We start from the raw sequence: 22,111 nt of genomic DNA, 5'->3' as shown, positions 1-22,111 counted from the left end.
TGCTTTAAACTTCTCGAAAACTTCGGACTTGTTCTTCATGAAATATGTGAATATCCTACGGGATTTATCATCAATAAATGTCACGAAGTACTTTGATCCACCAACTGAATCAACTCTCATCGGACCACATACGTCCGAATGAATCACTTCAAGCAAGTCCTTTGATCTTCTCTCCGATTGTTTGGGAAACGATGCAACGTGTATTTTTCCAGTCATACACACATCACATTTGTCGCTACAGTGGGAATTGAATGTCATACCTTTGACCAAATTCTTTGAGCATAATTCTTTCAGACTCTGGTAATTTAGGTGTCCAAATCTTCTATGCCATAAACTATCGGAAGTGTTAATCGAACAAATTTGGTTACTTACAGGTTGAGCATTGAAAACGAACAAACCATTTTCCCTGGCAGCTCGCAATAACATACGGCCTTCATCCGTAATCATAGCAATATCTTTGAAAAATTTCACGGAACATCCATTTTCAACCATCTTGTTAACGGAAATAAAGTTTCCATTCAATTCTGGACAGTAAATGACATTCTTCAGCTTAATATTTAATCCTTTTACTCGCAATTCGACGAAACCTTTTCCTTTGGCTTTGATGACTTTCTTGTCGGCTAACATTATGGTTTCATCCGAATCTTCAAGACTTGTAAAATAATTCTTCAAGGAACACATATGGCTTGTTGCCCCACTGTCAACACACCATTGCGTTGAATTATTTTCTGTTTGCGCTCCGGCAGCAACAGCGATCACTGTGAACGATTTGTGTCCACCATCTTTGAACTTGCACTTGTTAGCGTAGTGACCCTTTTTGCCACAAATAAAACATGCACCTTTTTCTTTCTTTTGATCACTTTTCTTACCATCATTCCTTTTTCCTTTTACACCAACAGCCCCAAATGCTTGCTGATTTGATGATATATTTCCACTCGTACCTTGTTCTCGCCGATCCCATTCTTCCAATAATTTCTGTTTTAACACCATAAGGGTAGGAAGATTGTCCCTTGTTTCCATGGCTATTACAAAATTTTCATAATCCTTTTCCAAACTTGACAATATGATTATTACCAAAAGTTCCTCCTGGATTTGAATCCCAGCTTCTGCCAGTTGATCTGAAATGCTAGAGAATTTGTTCAAATATTCAGACATATTTTTGCTGTCCTTCATGTTGACATTTAACAGCTTCTTATACAAGGACACTTTTTGCATAGGTCCACTAGGCTTATACACATCTTTAAGCTTTTCCCAGGCATCATTTGACGTACTGCAATTTTTGATGTAGTTCAGTTGGGAAGGCTTCACACAAAGAGTCAAAGAAGCAAGAGCCTTTTCATCAACATCGTCCCATGCTTGCTTTTGTTCGGCAGTCCAACTCGAAACATTCTTTAGATCACCATTTACATGTTTCCAGCATCCCGAGTGAATGAGAACACTGCGCATCTGCACTGACCATGTCTCATAATTGTGTTCATCTAGCTTCTCAATCTGGAACATTGGAGACGACGCCATTTTAATTGTTTTCTATGTTCTTGCGTTAACCACACAATCCAATTCCGCTTAATATTGACCACAACGTTCTGGGCCCATAACCTCTTGGGAATATGTGTCTTCTTTCTTCTTTTCGGAAAGATTTTCCCCTTATATATTTGCCAATTAAGCGGAACACAAAGATATTCAATTTTATACAAAATTTATTAAGGAACAAAAACAATTGACAAATTGAAATTCAGAACAACACTACTAGACGACAAGCAATAGAATCGATAGAATGAAAAAATATTTGACATTTTCAAATTACAATACACAATATTTTTCAAAGAAGAATATGTTTGTTGAAACAATTTAAAGCAAAGTATTTTGATACAAAGTGTTTTCCCAACAGGATTAATTAAAAAATATATTTTTTTTAAAAATCCATGTTTAGTGGATTAATTAAAAAATATTTTTTTTAAAAAATCCATGTTTAGTGGAATTATTAAAAATATTTTTTTAAAAAAATCCATGTTTAGTGGAATTATTAAAAATATTTTTTTAAAAAAATCCACGTTTTGTGGATTAATTAAAAATATTTTTTTAAAAAAATCCACGTTTAGTGGAATTATTAAAAATATTTTTTTAAAAAAATCCATGTTTAGTGGAATTATTAAAAATATTTTTTTAAAAAAATCCACGTTTAGTGGAATTATTAAAAATATTTTTTTTAAAAAAATCCACGTTTAGTGGAATTATTAAAAATATTTTTTTAAAAAAATCCACGTTTAGTGGAATTATTAAAAATATTTTTTTAAAAATCCACGTTTAGTGGATTCATTAAAAAATATTTTTTAAAAAATCCACGTTTGTTGGATTCATTAAAAAATATTTTTTAAAAAATCCACGTTTGTTGGATTCATTAAAAAATATTTTTTAAAAAATCCACGTTTAGTGGATTAATTAAAAAATATTTTTTAAAAAATCCACGTTTAGTGGATTAATTAAAAAATATTTTTTAAAAAATCCACGTATAGTGGATTTATTAAAAATATTTTTTATAAAATCCACGTTTAGTGGATTAATTAAAAAATATTTTTTAGAAAATCCACGTTTAGTGGATTAATTAAAAAATATTTTTTAAAAAATCCACGTTTAGTGGATTAATTAAAAAATATTTTTTAAAAAATCCACGTTTAGTGGATTAATTAAAAAATATTTTTTAAAAAATCTACGTTTAGTGGATTAATTAAAAAATATTTTTTAAAAAATCCACGTTTAGTGGATTAATTAAAAAATATTTTTTAAAAAATCCACGTTTAGTGGATTAATTAAAAAATATTTTTTAAAAAATCCACGTTTAGTGGATTAATTAAAAAATATTTTTTAAAAAATCCACGTTTAGTGGATTAATTAAAAAATATTTTTTAAAAAATCCACGTTTAGTGGATTAATTAAAAAATATTTTTTAAAAAATCCAGGTTTAGTGGATTAATTAAAAAATATTTTTTAAAAAATCCAGGTTTAGTGGATTAATTAAAAAAAATTTTTTTAAAAAATCCACGTTTAGTGGATTAATTAAAAAATATTTTTTTTTTAAATCCACGTTTAGTGGATTAATTAAAAAATATTTTTTTTTTTTAAAATCAACGTTTAGTGGATTAATTAAAAAATATTTTTTAAAAAATCCACGTTAGTGGATTAATTAAAAAATATTTTTAAAAAATCCACGTTTAGTATATTAATTAAAAATAATTAAAAATTACTTTTAAAACATTTCACTTTTAGTGGGTTAAATAAAAATTATTTTTTAAAAAATTCACGTCTAGTCGTTTAAATAAAAATTATTTTGAAAAAAATCCACGTTCAGTAGATTAACTAAAAAATATTTTTTAAAAAATCCACGTTTAGTAGAATAATTAAAAAATATTTTTTAAAAAATCCACGTTTAGTAGAATAATTAAAAAATATTTTTTAAAAAATCCACGTTTAGTGAATTAATTAAAAAATGTTTTTTAAAAATCCACGTTTAGTGAATTAATTAAAAAAATATTTTTTAAAAAATCCACGTTTAGTGAATTAATTAAAAAATATTTTTTATAAAATCCACGTTTAGAGAATTAATTAAAAAATATTTTTTAAAAAATCCACGTTTAGTGAATTAATTAAAAAATATTTTTTAAAAAATCCATGGTTTGGTGGATTAATTAAAAAATATGTTTTAAAAAATCCACACTTAGTGGATAAATTAAAAAATATTTTTTAAAAAATCCACGCTTAGTGGATAAATTTCAAAATATTTTTTTAAAAAAATTCACACTTGGTAGATAAATTAAAAAAATATTTTTTAAAGAATCCACGCTTAGTGCATAAATTAAAAAAAATATTTTTTTAAATCCACGATTAGTGTATTAATTAAAAAAAATTTTAAAAGTCCACGCTTAGTGGATTAATTAATTTTTTATAAATCCACGTTTAGTGGATTATTAAAAAATATTTTTTAAAAAATCCAGGCTTAGCGTATAAATTGAAAAAATATTTTTTAAAAAATCCACGCTTAGTGGATAAGTAAAAAAATATTTTTTTAAGAAAATCCCCGTTTAGTAGATAATGTGAAAACATTATTTTAAAAAAAAATCCAAGCTTAGTGGACAAATTGAAGAAATATTTTTTTTTCCAAAATCCAATCCATTGAAAATTTGTTTTTTGTAATCCACACTTAACAGATAAGTTTTAAAAAAATATTCTTTAAATACTTGACGCTTAGTGTTCTATTGATAAGTTTCTATCTATATTATTTTTTTTCCTGAAATGTCCCATATATGCACATCCCCCATATTTGTATGCCTAATGCTGCCACAGCTATAGTTTCCTCTTATTTTCCATCAATTTATTCAACACATTATATATTTTGAATAGTAACAATTTTGAATGAATGGCTGAAAAATGTCTCCCATTGATGTGATTGATGGATGATGAATTTGACAATTGTTAGTGTTCAGCATCATTTCCATATTATTACAATTTTGATAATATGATGCGGCAAAATGACATGTATGTTTTCAAACGAAACTATTATTGTAGATTATTAACGAACATAATGACATACACATACTTCATACTTACAATAGATTCAAATGTTTTGCAATATTTTTGACAAATATTCATTCCATTGTTTGAGGCCATTTGCTGTAACATAAACAAGAGAAGAAGAAATTATAAATATGACATGTTAGATGATAATGTCAAAAACAATAACTTGCTGTCAATAATATTGAAACAAGTTGATGTGAGTGGAGTTTTTTAAAGTACACTGTTTTAGGGAACATCCATGATGAGTTGGGACGTAAGCAGAGTGCGTGTGGTTTGGTACGTACATTAGAACATGTTTTGGATTAAAATTTGTATATTTTTTAAACATTACATACGATTTATGTATTTTATGTTAACCAACTTAAAAAAATGAAATTCCAATATAAATTATTTCCTTAACCTTAATTTTCTAAGTCCTTTCTATGTGTATACTCATACACAATTTCACTTCCATATTCTAGGACCATAATTATTCTTGTTTCAACATTTCAATTATCCGATTTTGTGGTTTATTAAATTGTCAATTGATGGCAGTCATGGTTTGCATTAGTATTTATTCAACACTTTAGGGTATTGGCCTAATATTGGAATTATATTATTAATATCATTGGATAATAAAAATAATTATCACACAAATTTCAGTTTATTTATAGAGCTTAAAACTGTTAAAATAAACACAGCAGGTTATTGAATAAACTCCCAATGTTGAATTAACATTTGCATTAGCGTTAGTTAAATATTAATTTAAAGGGAATTATGGTCCATTAAAAATACAAATATTTATTTCACCTACAAAAGGTATAAAGAGGAGGTGGAGAAAGAAAAATACTGTGATTGTATGAAAATAATTTAAATTAATATATTTGATATGGATTTAATGATTTTGTGGAAATATAATATTCATCAATAGGTCAAGGAAAATTAGTTTATATCTTTCTATTACTGAGGTATTATTATTGATTTTAATAAACATAAATTAGGCGAGAGATAAGAGAAGAGAGAGAGAGAGATACAATAAAAAATCTTCCAGGCCAGGCAACTTCAATCATATTTTCAACAGTGGAAAAAATATGAAAAACCTATCTACAAGTATTGTCGTAATACTCCCCGTTCGGAGTCGGCGATAAATTGTAGGTCCCATATAATTGATCTAATTTGAATAAGGGTGCACTCATTGATAGTAGATAAGTCAACTTCTTACTATGATGAACTGACCTTTTTCACGACCTCTTTATTTGATTGTCTGATACGGACCCACCAGTTTAAACCGCGACCTGTTATATTGAAGTTTGTATCCTCTTCAAAAATCTGGACCAAAATTCCAATCTTCGTCACCAGATTATATATTGATTCCTACAACACTTCTTAAATAACATAGAAATACCTTCTCCGTTTGTGTTGATTCGCTTATTACTACTTCTACTGCTTTTAAACTTTGATATTTTAAACAAGGTCCTTTCACTACTGATATCCATTCGAGTTGCTTGTCCTTGAAAAAAAATTATACTACAAAGTCCTTTTATTGTCATTGTCCCAAAGTCCACATACCGGATATTGTTCTTATAGGCAGCCTTACTTGCCATGATTCTACAACTGATTCGACTAGGTCTCGTTAGCACGATGAAAACAGCATACGGCTTGTGACCCAACACCGTGTAATCATCGAAGTAATGGTTTTAGACCCCCAAGTATGTTTGGACGAAATGTGTTTCAGACAATTTGAATCGATTTAGCAATGTCCGTCCGTCTGTCTGTCTGGCTGGCTGGTGCGCACGATAACTCCCGAACGGATGAACCGATTTGGTCCAAAATTTGGCTTTCGCAATATTTTGTCCAAACTTAGTTTAAGTTCGAAGATGGGTTATATCGGTCCACTCAGTCCGGCAACTCCCCCCCAAAAGTTCGAACATGTTCGGAAAATTTGTGCCCACGATAACTCATGAAGGGAGTAACCGATTTGGTCCATACTTTGCACATCGTTAAATTTCTACCAAACTTAGATTAGGTTCCAATATGGACTCAATCGGTCCACTCCTTTGGATACATCCCACACAAATGTTCGTATAGGTTCACTTTAAGGCCTTCTCTCGAATCACTTTAATTTTTCTTGAAGCAACTACTATAATTGCGATGGTAAAAGTTTTTTCAGTGGCAAGTCCATACTTCTTGAGAAAACAGCCCAAAAGGTGTAAAAACCCCTAATTCACCATATGTAGAGGCTGAAGAACACCATAACTCTCGAACTTATCAACCGATTGGTCCGAAATGAAAGTTTAAATTCACATAGGCTGAGGGTATGTCTCTGAAACTAACTTCTAAAAGTCGTCTTTCGGAAAGAGACATTTAAATATCTTCTATGGGAGTAAGGCCTTCTGAAAGTAGTCCATGGGAAAAGGACTTTCAGAAGTTCACTTAGAGCAAAAATACTTTCTAATGTTTTTCTATGGAAAGGTGGTCTTTTGAATTTTATTTATTGGAAAATACCTCCTACAGGTTTTCTATGGGAGAAAGACATTCACGAGCTCTTCTATGGAAAGAAGATCTTTTAGAGTTTTTCTGTGGAAATAACAACATTCAAAGTCCTTGTATTGGAGAAAGAACTTCTAAAGCTTTTCAATGAAAGAAAACTTCCCAAGGTCTTCTTAGAAAGGTAGACATCCAAATGGTCTTCCAAATCCTTTAAAGGTCTTTTTTCATAGGAGATCTTTAGACCTCTTCTTCCCATATAATACCTTCAGAGGGTATTCTTTAAAGATCTCATGTTTAAGGATGACTTTTAAATGATTTCTATGGAAGGTAAACAGGTGAGAAGACTGTTCAGAAATAGTATTCTTTAAAAACAAAAAAAAAAAAAACACCGTAAACATGTCTTTTAAAGGTCTTCTATGGGAAGAGACAGACCTTCTCAAAGTCTTCTATGAAAAGAAGAAGACCATTCAAATGTCCTCTATGGAAAGATGAAGATATTCTAAAGATCTTAAAATAATCTTCTATTGCAAGAAGGGAATCTATGGATGGAAAACCTTCAAACTGTCTTTTATGGCAAGATTACTTGAAGACGTGTTTTATAGCAAGAAAAAACTCTAAAAATTTCTTCTGTGGGAAAAATACCATATAAAGATTTCTTGGAAGAAGAAGGTCTTCCAGATGTCTTTAAAAGTTGATCTGGTCTTCCTTCAAAATGTCATCTATGAAAATAGGACTTCCCAAAGGGCTTCAATGGAAGATTTTTCTTAAGGTCTTCTATGAAAAGAAGAATTTCTAAAGGTCTTTTATGGCACATCATATATGGATGGAAGACCATAAAATGATCATCTGCAGACCCTATGAAAGTATTCTATGAAAAGAGGACCTCTAAAGGTATTCTATGGAAAGAAGACCATTCAAATGTATTCTATGGGGAGCGGCCATACTAAAGTTCTTCAATGGAGATAATACCTTCTAGTGGTCCTCTATACAAGGAGTAACTTCAAAAGTTTACTGTGGAAAGAAGACAATCCAATTTCTTCAATGAAAATAAATCCTTCACAGGAGGCCTCTTAAGTCTTCTATATGAAGAAGACCTTCTAAGGGTCGTCTGCTGGTAGTAAATAAGTAAGAAGACCTCCTAAACGACTTCAAAGATCAAAAAAATCTTCTTAAGGTCTTTAATGGCCAAAAGACCTCTAAAGAAGTTTCTAAAATTTTATGGGAGGAAGGCCATCCAATGATTTTCTATAAAAACAAACGACGTATACAAAGAAAATTTGAGGAAGAAAGGTCTTCTGTGGGAAGATAGCCAGCCAAGGATCTTTCGTAGGATCAAAATACATTTTATAGGACTGTTACAGGAAAAAGTAGACCCTTTGAAGTTCATTTCTAAAAAAAAGTGCCCTTCTGTGGCATGAAGAAGATATTCTTAAGGTTTTCAATGGGAAGAAGATGGATGACCTACTAAAAGTCTTCTATAGAAAAAACAAGTAAGAGAGGGTTATAGTCGGACAAGGCCGACCATGTGATAGTCTACTCCACTACACCTGGGCATTATTTTCCAAGAAATATCTTTTATATGATTGCGGTCATAAATACATAAGTTGATATATATGGATACATACCAGAAATATAGAACATACATACATACATATATAAGCCGTCATTACTGGAAACGTAATGTATTATTTTCCGTATTTTAAAATGACCAATAGGGGCTTTTTCGCTACATATTCCCATCAAAATTAGAAGGAAGGGGTTCCATGCGATGACGTGATTTCATGGCATATTTTGCATTGGTTCAAACGAAGTCGTGAAATATCCGATCTTTTCATTAGCATTTGAAACAATGGAAAGGAAGTCGTAAAAGATCCGATCTTTTCATCAGCATTTGAACCCATGCAAAGGAAGTAGTGAAAGATCCGATCTTTTCATCAGCATTTGAACCCATTCCATCGATCCAATAGAGATGGATTTTGTGTTTTTACTCATACACATTTTCTACATATATTATAAGCTATTTTATTTACAATAAGCTTGATGTTGCCGGAGACTCGATATCACAACCAACGTTGTTAAAACTCTCGTCGTAATGATAATGTTATTGCAAAGGGTTGGTGAAAATGACATGTCAAAGCATTGGTGTAAATGACATGCTTTGGATCCAACAATGAATAGCATCTTTTGGGGTCCACGCTCATATATTCATATATTCATCGATGAAGATGCTAAAAAGATGGCATGCCAGATCACTTGCACCCATGATTGAATGGCAACTTTGGCATCGAACATTTTGCTGGGTTATTAAAACAAGTTAGAAAGTATCAGTCAGCTGTGCCGACGGAGATATACCTTCAGCCTCGGACACAAGGAAAATAAGTAAACTCAATACTTATAAGGTCTCTATGTTTTTTGTTTTTAACTTTTGGCCAATTTCTCAAGAAGAATGGACTTTGTACCGTCGTAACAAGGGTCACAAAGACAAAAATGCAAACAAATTTGAAACAATCCGAGACGAGTCCTTTCCCAAATGTTTGTGGGAGGCACCCGAAGGAGTGTTCCTATGTAGTAGATATTCGGATGTAATCCCAATCTCTAAGAAATAATATGATGTTTGGTCTTAAACCGGTTTCTCCCTTTGAGGGTTATCTTAGGCACTAGTCAGTTTAGTTGGCGTCGTCTCAGGAAGTATTGACTTGCCCTAAAAAAATTGCACCGTCGTAATAGGGGCCGCAAGGCGAACATTTTTCAAACAAATTCATAACGGTTCGAGAAGAGCTGTTAAACTATACTTTTCCCAAAGGAGTGGGTTGATATACATAGTCCATATTCGAACCTGATATATGCATGGAAGTAATATTTCCACAACCATAGTTTGAACCAATTCGGTTAGTCCCTTCTGGAACTATCCTGCGAAATATCTTAGCGAAAAATTTTGAACTTTTGTGGGGGTACTTAATGGAAGGGGTAGACCGAAATGGTCCATCTTCGAACTTAAACTAAGTTTGGACAAAGTTTACGAGACCTAACATTTTAACCAAATATGTTGATTCTTCGAAAGTTATCGTGCGTATCGTTTTTACCCACAATTTGGGTAAATACTCGAAATCGAGGGTTATATGGGGGCTACACTCAAACGTGGGCCTACGTTGAAAATTTTTTGCAAGGATATTTTGTAAACATTGAGAACTCACTGTGCCAAATTACGGCCAATATAATTGTGAAATGTGGGTAATTGGGAAAAAAATACCTTAAATCGGGAGTTACGGTTATATGGGGGCTATGTCAGACTCCATTTGGTTCGGCAGATAAATAGTTTTTACCCAATACTTGAGTAAGTACTGGAAATTGGTGTACCTTATATGGGGGCTACAAGAAAACGTCGACCTACGTTGATAAATTTTTGCAAGGATATTTTATACACATTGAGAACTCACTGTGCCAATTACAGCCAATAAGATTGTAAAATATGGCTAATAGATAAAAACACCTCAAATCGGGAGGTACGGTTATATAGGGGCTATGTCAAAACATGGACCCACAGACGCATTTTCAATGCCAGGAGTTCAGTTGAAATAAAAAAGATTTCAGCCAAATTTTGGCACCCTACGTTAATTGGTTCGGTAGTTAAAGAGTTTTTATCCAACATTTGGGTAAATGCTCGGGTATTTGCCCACATGTTTAATGTATTGTTAAACTCTCTATTTTGAAACGATTTCACAATCTAAACCCTGGAATTAGGTGTAAGAAGTTGTATTGACGATTCAATATAGTAAATACGCAAATAAATTCCAACAGATGGGTATTTACCCGGTATTTACCCAATTTACCGGGTATTTACCCATTGTCCCACCCACTGTCCATCTCTACACATGATTTCAGGCATTTTAAAGTTTGGTTATGAGATTATCAGTGGACAAAATATTTAATTACTAAGCAGTTAAAAATAAAAAATAATTAACAAAAATTAAGTTACAGTGTTTTATTTATAAATGCATTAAAAACAAGTAAAAAAGTATCAGTCGACATTGCCGACAGAGATTTACCTTCAGCCTATATGGATTGAAATACTTTTGTTTTCAAAAAAACTTAGGTATTTAGGGGATTTTCAAAACAATACGGATAGGATTAAAATTTGCGGGGATATCGATAGATAGGGCTTTTTATACCCTATACCACAATGTGGAAAAGGGTATTATAAGTTTGTTTTGGTAAAAATTCATGTAACACCGCGAAATATTCGTCGGAGACCCCCAATGTGGTATACCAATCTTCATATCTCGACGAGATAAAGCGATTTTGAGATGTGTGTCCGTCCGTCCGTCTGTCCATTATAAATTGTAAACACGCTCAAGGCCGCAATTATGGACCGATCGTCACGAAATTTTGTATGGAGGTCGGGTTCAGATCAGAATAGATCCCTATTCTTATTGGTGATGATCGTGAAATATTTAGCGGGTGAAATGGACCAAAACCATAATATTTATCCAACATTCTAGCGGCTCTGTAGGTCTCAATAATAGTCCGATCAACGCGTAATTTTAAATAAGGTAAGATTATATGACAAAGGATAAGCTTGCAATTTGAGATGGCGATCGGATAACATTTAGAGGGTTAAATGGACCAAAACTTTTGTGTGAAAATTGTGAAAATTTGTAATATACAGCTTATATCTTAATTCCTGGATATGACATTCCGGACAAGTGAGATATACTTGAAAGTGGAACACTTGACCTTTCAATTGATGCCAATTATGTTGGTTTGCATGATCAGATAACAGAGTTACAGCCTAATATATTCCGTTATTTATTTGTAGTGTAATAATAAACTCGCTAGAAGTCGCAATTATACATCAATAGTCACGAAATTTTGCACCAGGTAAGAGTATAGGTCGAAAACGATGCCTACAATTTTGAATGATGATCTGATATTCTTTAGCGGGTGAAATGGACCATTACTTTTGTATGAAAAAATATAAAAATTTTATTTTTGGTCGATATTTTAATTCCTTGAGGACATATATATTTCGCAAAGTAGCCTACATATGGAAAAAAACTGCTGACCTTTCCTCTGATGTAAATTGCAATAAAGTGTTTGCTAGATAACGGACCTACTGCCTAATATATAATGGGTTCTGTGTAGAGAACCACATTTTTATCCCATGCTACATATTGTCACTCCAAAAGTTTATGTAACACCACGAAATATTCGTCCTAGACCCCTTATTTGGTATGCCAAAATTCATATCTCGACAAGATAAAGCGATTTAGCGATGTGTGTTCGTCCATTAGAAATTGTAAAATAGCTTAAGGCCGCAATTATGGACCATTGTAACGAATTTTTTAAGAAGGTTGGGTTCGGGTTCGAATAGAAATGATTAGTTTTTGGTGATGATCGTGAAATGTTCAAGGGATAAAATGGACCAAAAACAAAATTTTAACCAATTTTGTAGCGGCTCTGTAGGTCAAAATAATAACCCGCAAAATTTTAAACAAAGTTTGAGTTTATGATGAAGAAGAAGCGTACAAACCAACGTGTAGATCAGATAATACTTAGCGGGTTAAATGGACTGAAACTTTTGAGTGAAATTGGTAAAAATGTCAATAACGTAGCGGTTAAAACAACGGAAGTAGTAGTACTACATAAGTGGGTTTCATTACATTTTAGTTTGTGTGAACTTAATTTTCCTTTCCTGCTACAAAAATGTCTTTGTCATGCTAGATAACTTTTTGGTTTTGGTCATAAATATTATACATTACATCTCTGATATTTGATAATTAAATTTTCACAATCACTGAAAAGAAGTTCCGTGGTTAGCGATTGTCCAGAGATAGTGGTATAGGGTATCCCATGGTCGGCTCCGTCCGACTATAGACTTTTCTTACTTGTTTAAACAGAGTTTCGACAATATTTAGAGTTCCATTTTAGCGAATATTTTCGAACTTTTGTGGTGGAGGTATCGGAAGGTCCACTCCTTCTACCTTCGAATTTCATTCAATATTCGAAGAAATATTACGATATCCAAAGTGTGGACGAACGCAGTATTCGGCACGAGCTCTCCAGTTACTATATATGGTGCCATAAGGGTTTTTTTTTACAACTTTAGGGCTTTTTTCTCAAGAAGTATGGACTTGCACTTGAAAAAACTTTTACTGTTGTAATTGAGGCAGCGAATGCAAGTTGCTTCAACAAAAATCAAAGTGTCCGAGAGCAGGTCTTAAAGTGAATTTATCCAAAAATGTGTGGGGGAGGTACCCGACGAAGTGGACAAATATAGTTCATATTCGAACCTGACCTATGCCTGGTAGATATATTAGGATGTGTAAAGTATGGACCAAATCTGTCACTCCTATCAAGAGTTATCGTACGCACAATTTTTCCTAAAGGGTACCCAGGGTATATTTGATACACTTCTTGACTTGTTTTTAATAACTTTTCAATTATCATAATTTCATTTCAGTGATTTCTTGGAAAAGTGTACCATTACATTACACATTGTCAAGTTAAAAAAAGGAATTAAACATTTAATTATCATGTTTGTCAAATAAGGACAAAAACACATAAGCTGTTTAAGAGAGATTATACAAAACTGTACATTTCATAAATATACGCAATACATACACGTGCCAAGCTACCTGGTTATAATTTATGGTAATATGCTTTTTATTTCCCGTTTATAAAATAATAAAATAAATAAAAAAAAAACAAGGATGTACATATATCCTTGTTGTTATATTTTAACTAAAAAACGAGATAACAACAACGACGACGACAACAACTGTAGATTTTAAATAAATATTATATTCATACTCTAAGTACATCTCTAAATGCACACATAGCGAATTACATGTGTAGATATGTGTACATTAAGGAATGTACACGTATTTGGAGGGATTGGGAAGGAGAGAGAACAGAAAATGCAAATACTTGAGCATGAAGAAACAATGTATGTATACCATGTCATATGGGTGTGTTGTTTGCTGTTGTTGGTATGTCTATAATTATTATAATTTATGATGATTTATTTAAGTATAAACGAAAAGCGTCACTGAGGACGAGGGAAAGGAAAAACAACATGCTTTACGAAAAAAAAAACAGCACACAAAATGCACAAATAAACAAGACCTGTGTTAACCTGCGGAGACAACAACTGTTCAAATAGTACGTGTAGCAACAACAACAGCACCAATAATAATGAAATGGCATCAGCAGACAACCAACCTACCGTCATAGTAGGGTCCCCTACTTAACAACACCTGACTATCTAACACATCTACATCTGGTTTCGACTAATACTGATGCGGTTCAACGCAACTGCTGTTCAAAAGAGTTTTTGTGGAAGACTACCCGTAGGCAGTAGCAGCAGCAACAGCAGTTAATGTTGTATGCATGCTTAAGGACACACTCTACCAAACAAGCAGACAATCGACTATGTATGCAACCAGTCAACCATTTTAATTGGCACCAGGACTTTGAAACATATGAACAAAAAAATAATCTTATTATTTCTGGTTTTCTTTACGCCGTTCATATTCGGTGTTGCCATTCCTTAGTAATTGCCCTTGAAAAATCGCACATTGAAGGCTAAAGATGGAACATAATTCCCAGTTCTGTAAATTTGGCTTTTTGTTAAATATTTAGAAGTTATTTTTAGTGTTTAAATGCGGAAATTCCTGCTAACCAAGTATGAATTTTTCGTTTGCTGAGTGGATTACGAAAGACTTTGTCATTCTTTTCTGAACGAGAAGTAATTCAACGAGTGCCCTTGTATGACCACCACTCATAAGTTCTTTTTAGGCATTCGTAAAATTCATTTTAGGTCTGCTCCTCCTTGAACTTTGCACATCGAAATATTTTTTCCACAAAGCCCCAAGATGGTAAATATCGGTCCATTCATTCTGAACCAACTCCACGAAAGTATTACCTTAAGTGGTCTTCTGTCGACTGACTAAGGTCTCACGAAATCCTACAATGTGACAAAATCAGCTTACTCCAGTCGACACCAAAACTTCGTTATACTCATTTGTCTATGGAATACCTCAAAGGCACTTTTATTGATTTAAGTTCGATAGATTATGAAAGACCTCAGGGGTTCTTCTATCGATAGAATATTTCAAGGAATCTTCTGTATATAAAAGACTTTAAGAAGTCTTCAGTATATGTAAGACCTCAAGAGGGTTTCTGTCTATAGAAGACCTCAACAGGTCCTATGTCTATCGAGTACCTCAAGAGGTTTTCTGTTTATAGAAGTTCTCAAGAAGTCTTTTGGCTACAGCAGACCTTAACAAGTCTTCTGCCTATAGCAGATCATAAGAGGTCTTCATTTTATGGAAATCCTCAAGAGGTCTTCTGACTATAGAAAACCTCAAGAGGTCTTATGTTTATAGAAAACCTCAAGAGGTCTTCTGTTTATAGAAGACCTCAAGAGGTCGTTTATCCATAAAAGACCTCAAGAGCTCTATTGTTTATTGAACAGTAAACAAAATGCCTCTTGTAGTCATCTATAGACACAATAATTCTGTAGAGAAAAGAACTTTCGAGGTCTTTGCAAAACAGAAGACCTCTTGAAGCCTTCTATATTCAAAAGACGACCTTTTGACGTCTTTTATAGGCAACAGAAGACCTCTTAAGAATTTCTGTAAGCAACAGACCCCTTTAGGTCTTCTGTAAGCAACAAAAGGCCTCCTTAGGTGGCACATTGATGTCTTTTATCAGTGGGCAACATTCGACCTCCTGAGGTCATCTATAGGCAGCAGAAGATCTCTTGAGGTTTCATGTAGGCACAGGAAGATTTCTTGAGTTAGTATATAGGCAATCGAAGACATCTTAGGGTCGTCTATAGACAACAGAAGACCTCTTGAGGTCTGCCTGAAGTCTTCAATGGCAACAGATAATCACTTGATGGTCTTTTTAGGCAACAGATGACCACTTGAGGAATTTAATGGGTAACAGTAGACCTCTAGGTATATGACGTTTTCTACATGCAACAGAATACCTCTCAAGGTCTTCTATAAGTATAGGAAGACCTTTTGAGGCAATTTAGGCAACAGATGACTTCTTGAGGTCTTTAACGGGCAACACATGACCTCTATATGTCTAATATAGGCAACAGAAGACCTCTTGATGTCTTCTATTGGCAACAGAAGACCTTTTGAGGTCTTTTATAAGCAACAGACGACCTCTTGACGTCTTCTATAGGCAACAGGAGGCCTCTCAAGGTCTTCTATAAGCAAAAGAAGACCTCTTGAAGTCTTTTAAAAACAACAGAAGACCTCTTGAGGTCTTTTTAAGGCAACAAAGATCCTCATGAGGTCTTCTATAGGCAACATAAGGTTTTTTAAGTCTTCTATAGGCAACAGGAGGCCACATAAGTTAATCTACAGCTAACAGAATACCCTTTGAAGTCTTCTATAGGCAACGGGAGGCCAAATAAGTTAATCTGCAGGTAACAGAAGACCCCTCGAAATCTTCTATAGGGAACAAGAGGCCTCTGGAGAAGATGACCTTCTAAGATCGTCTCTATACAACAGAAACCCTCTTGAGGCCCTATTTAGGCACTATCGAGTTATTATATAGACAACAGAAGATATCTTGAGGGCTTCCTGAGTTCTTCAATGGGCAACGGATAATCACCTGATGGTATTTTTGGGAAATAGATGACCTCTTGAGGCCTTTAATGGGTAACAGGTGACCTCTAGGTATTTTACGTTTTCTATATGCAACACCATGACCTCTCAAGGTCTTCTATAAGTAAAAGAAGACCTTTCGACTACATTTAGGCAACAGATGACTTCTTGATGTCTTACTGAGGTCTTTAACGGGAAACACATGACCTCTGTATGTCTAACATAGGCAACAGAAGACCTTTTGATGTCTTCTATTGGCAACAGAAGACCTTTTGAGGTCTTTTATAAGCAACAGACACCTCTTGACGTCTTCTATAGGCAACAGGAGGCCTCTCAAGGTCTTCTATAAACAAAAGAAGACCTCTTGAGGTCTTGTAAAAGCAACAGAAGACCTCTTGAGGTATTTTAAAGGCAACAAAGAAAAATGGGATCTCCTATAGGCAACGGGTGCACTTTTTAAATCTCTATAAGCAACGGGAGGCCAAATAAGTTAATCTACAGGTAACAGAAGACCCCTTGATGTCTTTAATAGGGAACAAGAGGCCTCTGGAGCAGGTGACCTTCTAAGGTCGTCTCTAGACAACAGAAGCCCTGTTAGGCACTATCGAGTTATTATATAGGAAATCGAAGACCTCTTAGGGTCCTCTATAGACCTCTTTAGATTTTCTATAGGAAACAGAAGACCTCTTGAGGTCTTCAATGGGCAACAGATGATCCCTTGATGTCTTTTATAGGCGGCAGATAACCTCTAGAGGTCTTCCTGAGGTCTTCAATGGGCAACGGATGACCTCTAGATGTCTAATGTAGGCAACAGTAGACTTCATGATGCCTTTTATTGACAACAAAAGACCTCTTGAACTCTTCTATTGGCAACAGAAGAAGTTTTGATGTCTTATATAAGCATCATACGACATCTTGATGACTTCTATAGACAACTGAAGACCTCTTAAGGGTTCTATAAGCAAAAGAAAACCTCTTGAGATCTTGGCAACATGAGGCATCTTTAGTTCTTCTGTAGACTATAGAAAACGTAAAAAGGTCATCTGTTGCCTACACAACTTGAGGTCTATCATAGGCAACAGATGACCTTTTTAAGTTTTCTATAGGCTAGTTTTCTATAGAAGACCTCTGGAGATCGTCTGTAGGCAACAGCACACGTCTTGATGTCGTCCATAGGCAACATAAGACCTCTTGAAGTCTTCTTCAAATTTTCTGTGAGCAACAGAAGACCCCTTGGGGTCTTCTATACTACCGCTCACTTGAATAAAACCATCTACCAAATTTTTTTCGACCTAAATTTTTTCTGATTTATACAAGATACACTCCGGTTCATCTGAATAAAACCAGCCAATATTTGTCTGCAAATACCGTTATATATGACGAAAGGAGAGGAATTGTAAATTATAATTTTGTGGACATGTAGAGTATATAGTAGCCGATATTTTCAATACCTAACGTGTTTCACATATGCGTTATAACGGTACTTTTTACTACCCTAAGAATTTACACAAATCCTTTGTTAGATGTGGTAAACTTTAACAAAAAACTATTTATAATTATAAATAAATGCCGTTAGTGTTGATTGCCAACAAATATTGTGCAAAAATTTGTATTAGGGTCTTGAAATTTGATGAAAATCGAGACTTAGAGCTCCAAAAAATATTTTTATGAAGAAATCGGTAGAAATAATTTATAAAGTCAACATTTTATACTGAATTATGTTCAAAATTTTTTGTACTACAATAAAATTACAAAAAAGTCACATTTGATAGGTTTATGAGTCCGAAACAGAGGAAATATGGTAAAGATAACTCAAATTTCTACCTTTCCAATCCAAAAATTTATATTTTATCTCAGGAAAGTGGATGCAAATCGATGGCTTCCACGCAGTTTCGTTGGCTGTGGACATCCACCGCCGAACGCTTCATGTCAACATCAATGGCTTTGATTTAGATGATATCGGATGATAAGGAAAGCACAGAAACATAGGCGCTATTTTGTGCAATAACGGATCAGAATAATTTTTCGGTACTTATACTATGAGGAAAAGATGTGTGAACATCATAACCATCAAAATTACACCCTTTCCTTTCGAAAAAATTAACGTCTGCCTTTCCCTATCGCTAAGCTGTTTCTTCACATCAAATGTCTTAGAACCTTTTGAAATTCCATGGACTTGATGGTGAGATGGAGCGTTCGGCGGTGGAATTTTCTTTATTTTTTGGACCTGTAGATGTTCACAGCCAACGAAACTTGGTGAAATCCATCGATGTGCATTCACTTTCCTGAGAAAAATATAAATTTTTGGATTGGAAAGGTAGAAATTTGAGTTATCTTTACCATATTTCCTCTGTTTCGAACTCATAAACCTATCAAATGTGACTTTTTGGTAATTTTATTGTAGTATAGAAATTTTTGAACATAATTCAGTATACAATTTTGACTTTATAAATTATTTCTACCGATTTCTTCATAAAAATATTTTTTGGAGCTCTAAGCCTCGATTTTCATCAAATTTCAAGACCCTAATACAAATTTTTGCACAATATTTGTTAGCAATTATAAATAGTTTTTTTTTGTTAAAGTTTACCACATCAATTAAAAAAGGCTAACATAATAAACAGTTATTTAATGGATAACACGTGTAAAGGTATGTAAATTAATATTCTGATTAAGAATTAAAAAAAGTTAAATTTGGTAAGGAATATTTGATGCAGATTTATGGTGTATTTTTTGTGTAGTTTATATGGATCCGTAAACTTATAGAAAAATACTTACAGACAGCGTGACACTTAAAAATGTGGATATATTTTAATTATTGGGCTTTGCTGGGAGTGGGACTTGTCAATATGACACAAGTCGCCAAATTTGATAGTTATCTTAATCGAGTTATACAAAGCACTGAAATCTCCCAGCAAAATGTTCGATGACAGATCATGAGTTGAATCATAGGTTCAAGTGACTTGTCATAAGTGCAAATTTAGGTGAATCACCGATGAAATTTACAAGGGAGTGACACCTGATTTCACCTGTTCATTGTCATGGCATTTTGCACCAGTTCATTGTCATGGCATTTTGCACCAGTTCATTGTCACGGCATTTTGCACCAGTTCATTGTCATGACATTTTGCACCTGTTCATTGTCATGGCATTTTGCACCAGTTCATTGTCACGGCATCTTGCACCAGTTCATTGTCATAGCATCTTGCACCGGTTCATTGTCATGGCTTCTTGCACCAGTTCATTGTCATGGTTTCTTGCACCAGTTCCTCGTCATGGCTTCTTGCACCAATGCTTTGGATCCGGATTTTTGCCAATCAGAAATAAAATTCGCAATACAATTATGTAATTTGTTGAATTAATAAGAATACAATGCGCAGATGATTTGTATCGCCAGATGTTATTTTTCTTTATTTTGTATGTAATTTTCAAAATTATATATTACATTAATCTGCAATATCATATTTATCTCTTCTGATGGCTGCAAGATACTTCTTTCAACTTGGGGGTTCCGTTTTTCCAATATTCGATAAATTATGTGTCAATCTCTGAACCAAGCTCATCGTTTGGGAAATCTAGTATAAATTTGAATTCTGTTATTTTATTTCAAAAGAAAAAGCTTATCCTGTAATAGTTACCACGTTATGGTCTCTTTTATACTTATTTTACCGATCTCCTACTTTGCTTCTCTCACTTTGCATGCCATGCTTGTGATATCGTGATCTTTCCATTGGAGTTTTGTTCCCTCGGGTCGCATAACGTCAAATGGCTCGTATTCATATGCCGGTGGCATCTTTATCCATCCTGTTAACATGGCCCAACCAACCCAATAATTGCAGCTCGATATGTTTTACTATATCGGTGTTGGTCGGCTGGGGAAGCTCGTGGTTTATAGACCGGGTCTTTTTCATACTTCTTTTTAATATCCACAAAACGAAACAGGTTTCCAAACACAAAATATATTTTTCTTTTGTTTTATATCAATTTACATTGTATTTTTAATTAAAATATATAAATTTTGCCACTATGGACCACTTTCATCTGACTTTTATTTTCATTTTAACAATTACTTTTGCAAGTACGCAATTATTCGGGTATATGAGTATTTGATAATTTATTGTGCGGTTACTTATCAATTTATTTGAACTCATGATAATATTGTGACAAAGATCGGATCTTTCACGACTTCAATTGCACTCATGAAAATTCGATGAAAAGATCGGATCTTTCATGACTTCGATTGCACTCATGAAAATTCGATGAAAAAGATCGGACCTTTCACGACTTCAATTGCACTCATGAAAATTCGATGAAAAAGATGGGATCTTTCACGACTCCTTTCGCATTCATGCAAAAGAACCAGTGAAATCATGATTTCACATGGAATCACTTCCATTTAATTTTGCTGGGCTTTTATGTTCAAGATCTCTTAATTTAGTAACACCTACTAAATTTAAAAAATCTTAACCTGTAATTATAAAGTATTCAAAAATCGGACGCGACCGCGGTATTCTACTTCCAAATCATCAATTAATGAAGGAGGTCACAATTGCTATTGGTATACAATACGTCTAATAATCTCTGAGATTTCGCGTTTGGCTAAAACCCGTTGTGGGGGAGGTCCCCAACCCGATCCATTTTTCGGTATAAAAACTACCTTACGATCAATTATAATCTACAGTCAAAGTTTTATCAAATTCGGTCCAGCCATTTCTGAGGATTTATATTTCGTACATCATGGCAGACCTGAATAATTTTCTAAATTGAACTCCTGTTTAGCATATCCAATGTTAAAGCTTGGATGCAAATTGTGACCTTAGTGCGCCTTAAATATTAAATCGGATAAAATTGGTTGAAACATATATATATATGAAAGCTATACCTATATCTAAACCGATTCCTTCCAAATTTTGCAGATGTATTTTTATGCTCATTATAAACATCGGGGCTAAATTTGAAAGGACCAGCAGCTTCCAGTGACTTGTTGCCTCAAAAACCTGTCATTGAGCCCATAGTGCAGTGTTTTATTTAACTTGCTTTGGTGTCCGTTTAGTTCAAATCTGGTAACTCATTTTTAACACAGTTGCAGTTGACCAATCGAACTGAAACTTTGCACACTTTTCAGATTTGGATGACAATAAATGAATAAATGAAATGAAAATAAATGAAAATTAATATTGGTCAATTTTTACAGTGTTTTTACGGTGTGTATTTAACTTGCTTTTCAAATCTGGTAACTCATTTTCCACACAGTTGCAGTTGGCCGGCGTTACGAAATAAGTCCCCAATGAAATAACTCCCCAAACTGAAAATGAAATAAGTCCCCAAAATTTTATACACAAAACAACAACAACTATAATTTAAATTTTCGGGGATTTACAGTCAACCAAAAAAGTCTACATACACCCTATAAATCGCGGGTTATAAGGGTAAGGAAGCATTCTTAT

General features: G+C 33.6%; 1 protein-coding gene across 8 annotated transcripts in view; it reads right to left on the bottom strand.

Moving 5' to 3' along the window:
* Nucleotides 1-22,111, bottom strand: part of LOC141397341 (kin of IRRE-like protein 1) — a 323,500-nt gene that overhangs the window by 262,112 nt on the left and 39,277 nt on the right. For 7 of the 8 annotated variants that reach the window (XM_073973502.1, XM_073973529.1, XM_073973488.1 and 4 more), the window contains exon 2: nt 4,603-4,665. The gene's annotated coding sequence lies outside the window, so the exon portion shown is untranslated. Of the gene's footprint in view, nt 1-4,602; nt 4,666-19,442; nt 19,462-22,111 lie in introns of those variants that run through there. The other variant, XM_073973516.1, reaches the window with a different exon arrangement.

This window comes from Musca autumnalis, unplaced genomic scaffold, assembly GCF_047663935.1.
Source record: "Musca autumnalis isolate F117 unplaced genomic scaffold, ASM4766393v1 scaffold_1, whole genome shotgun sequence".
NCBI lineage: Eukaryota > Metazoa > Arthropoda > Insecta > Diptera > Muscidae > Musca > Musca autumnalis.
Note: the sequence above shows the minus strand (reverse complement) of the source record. Positions and strands in the feature narration are given on the sequence as shown.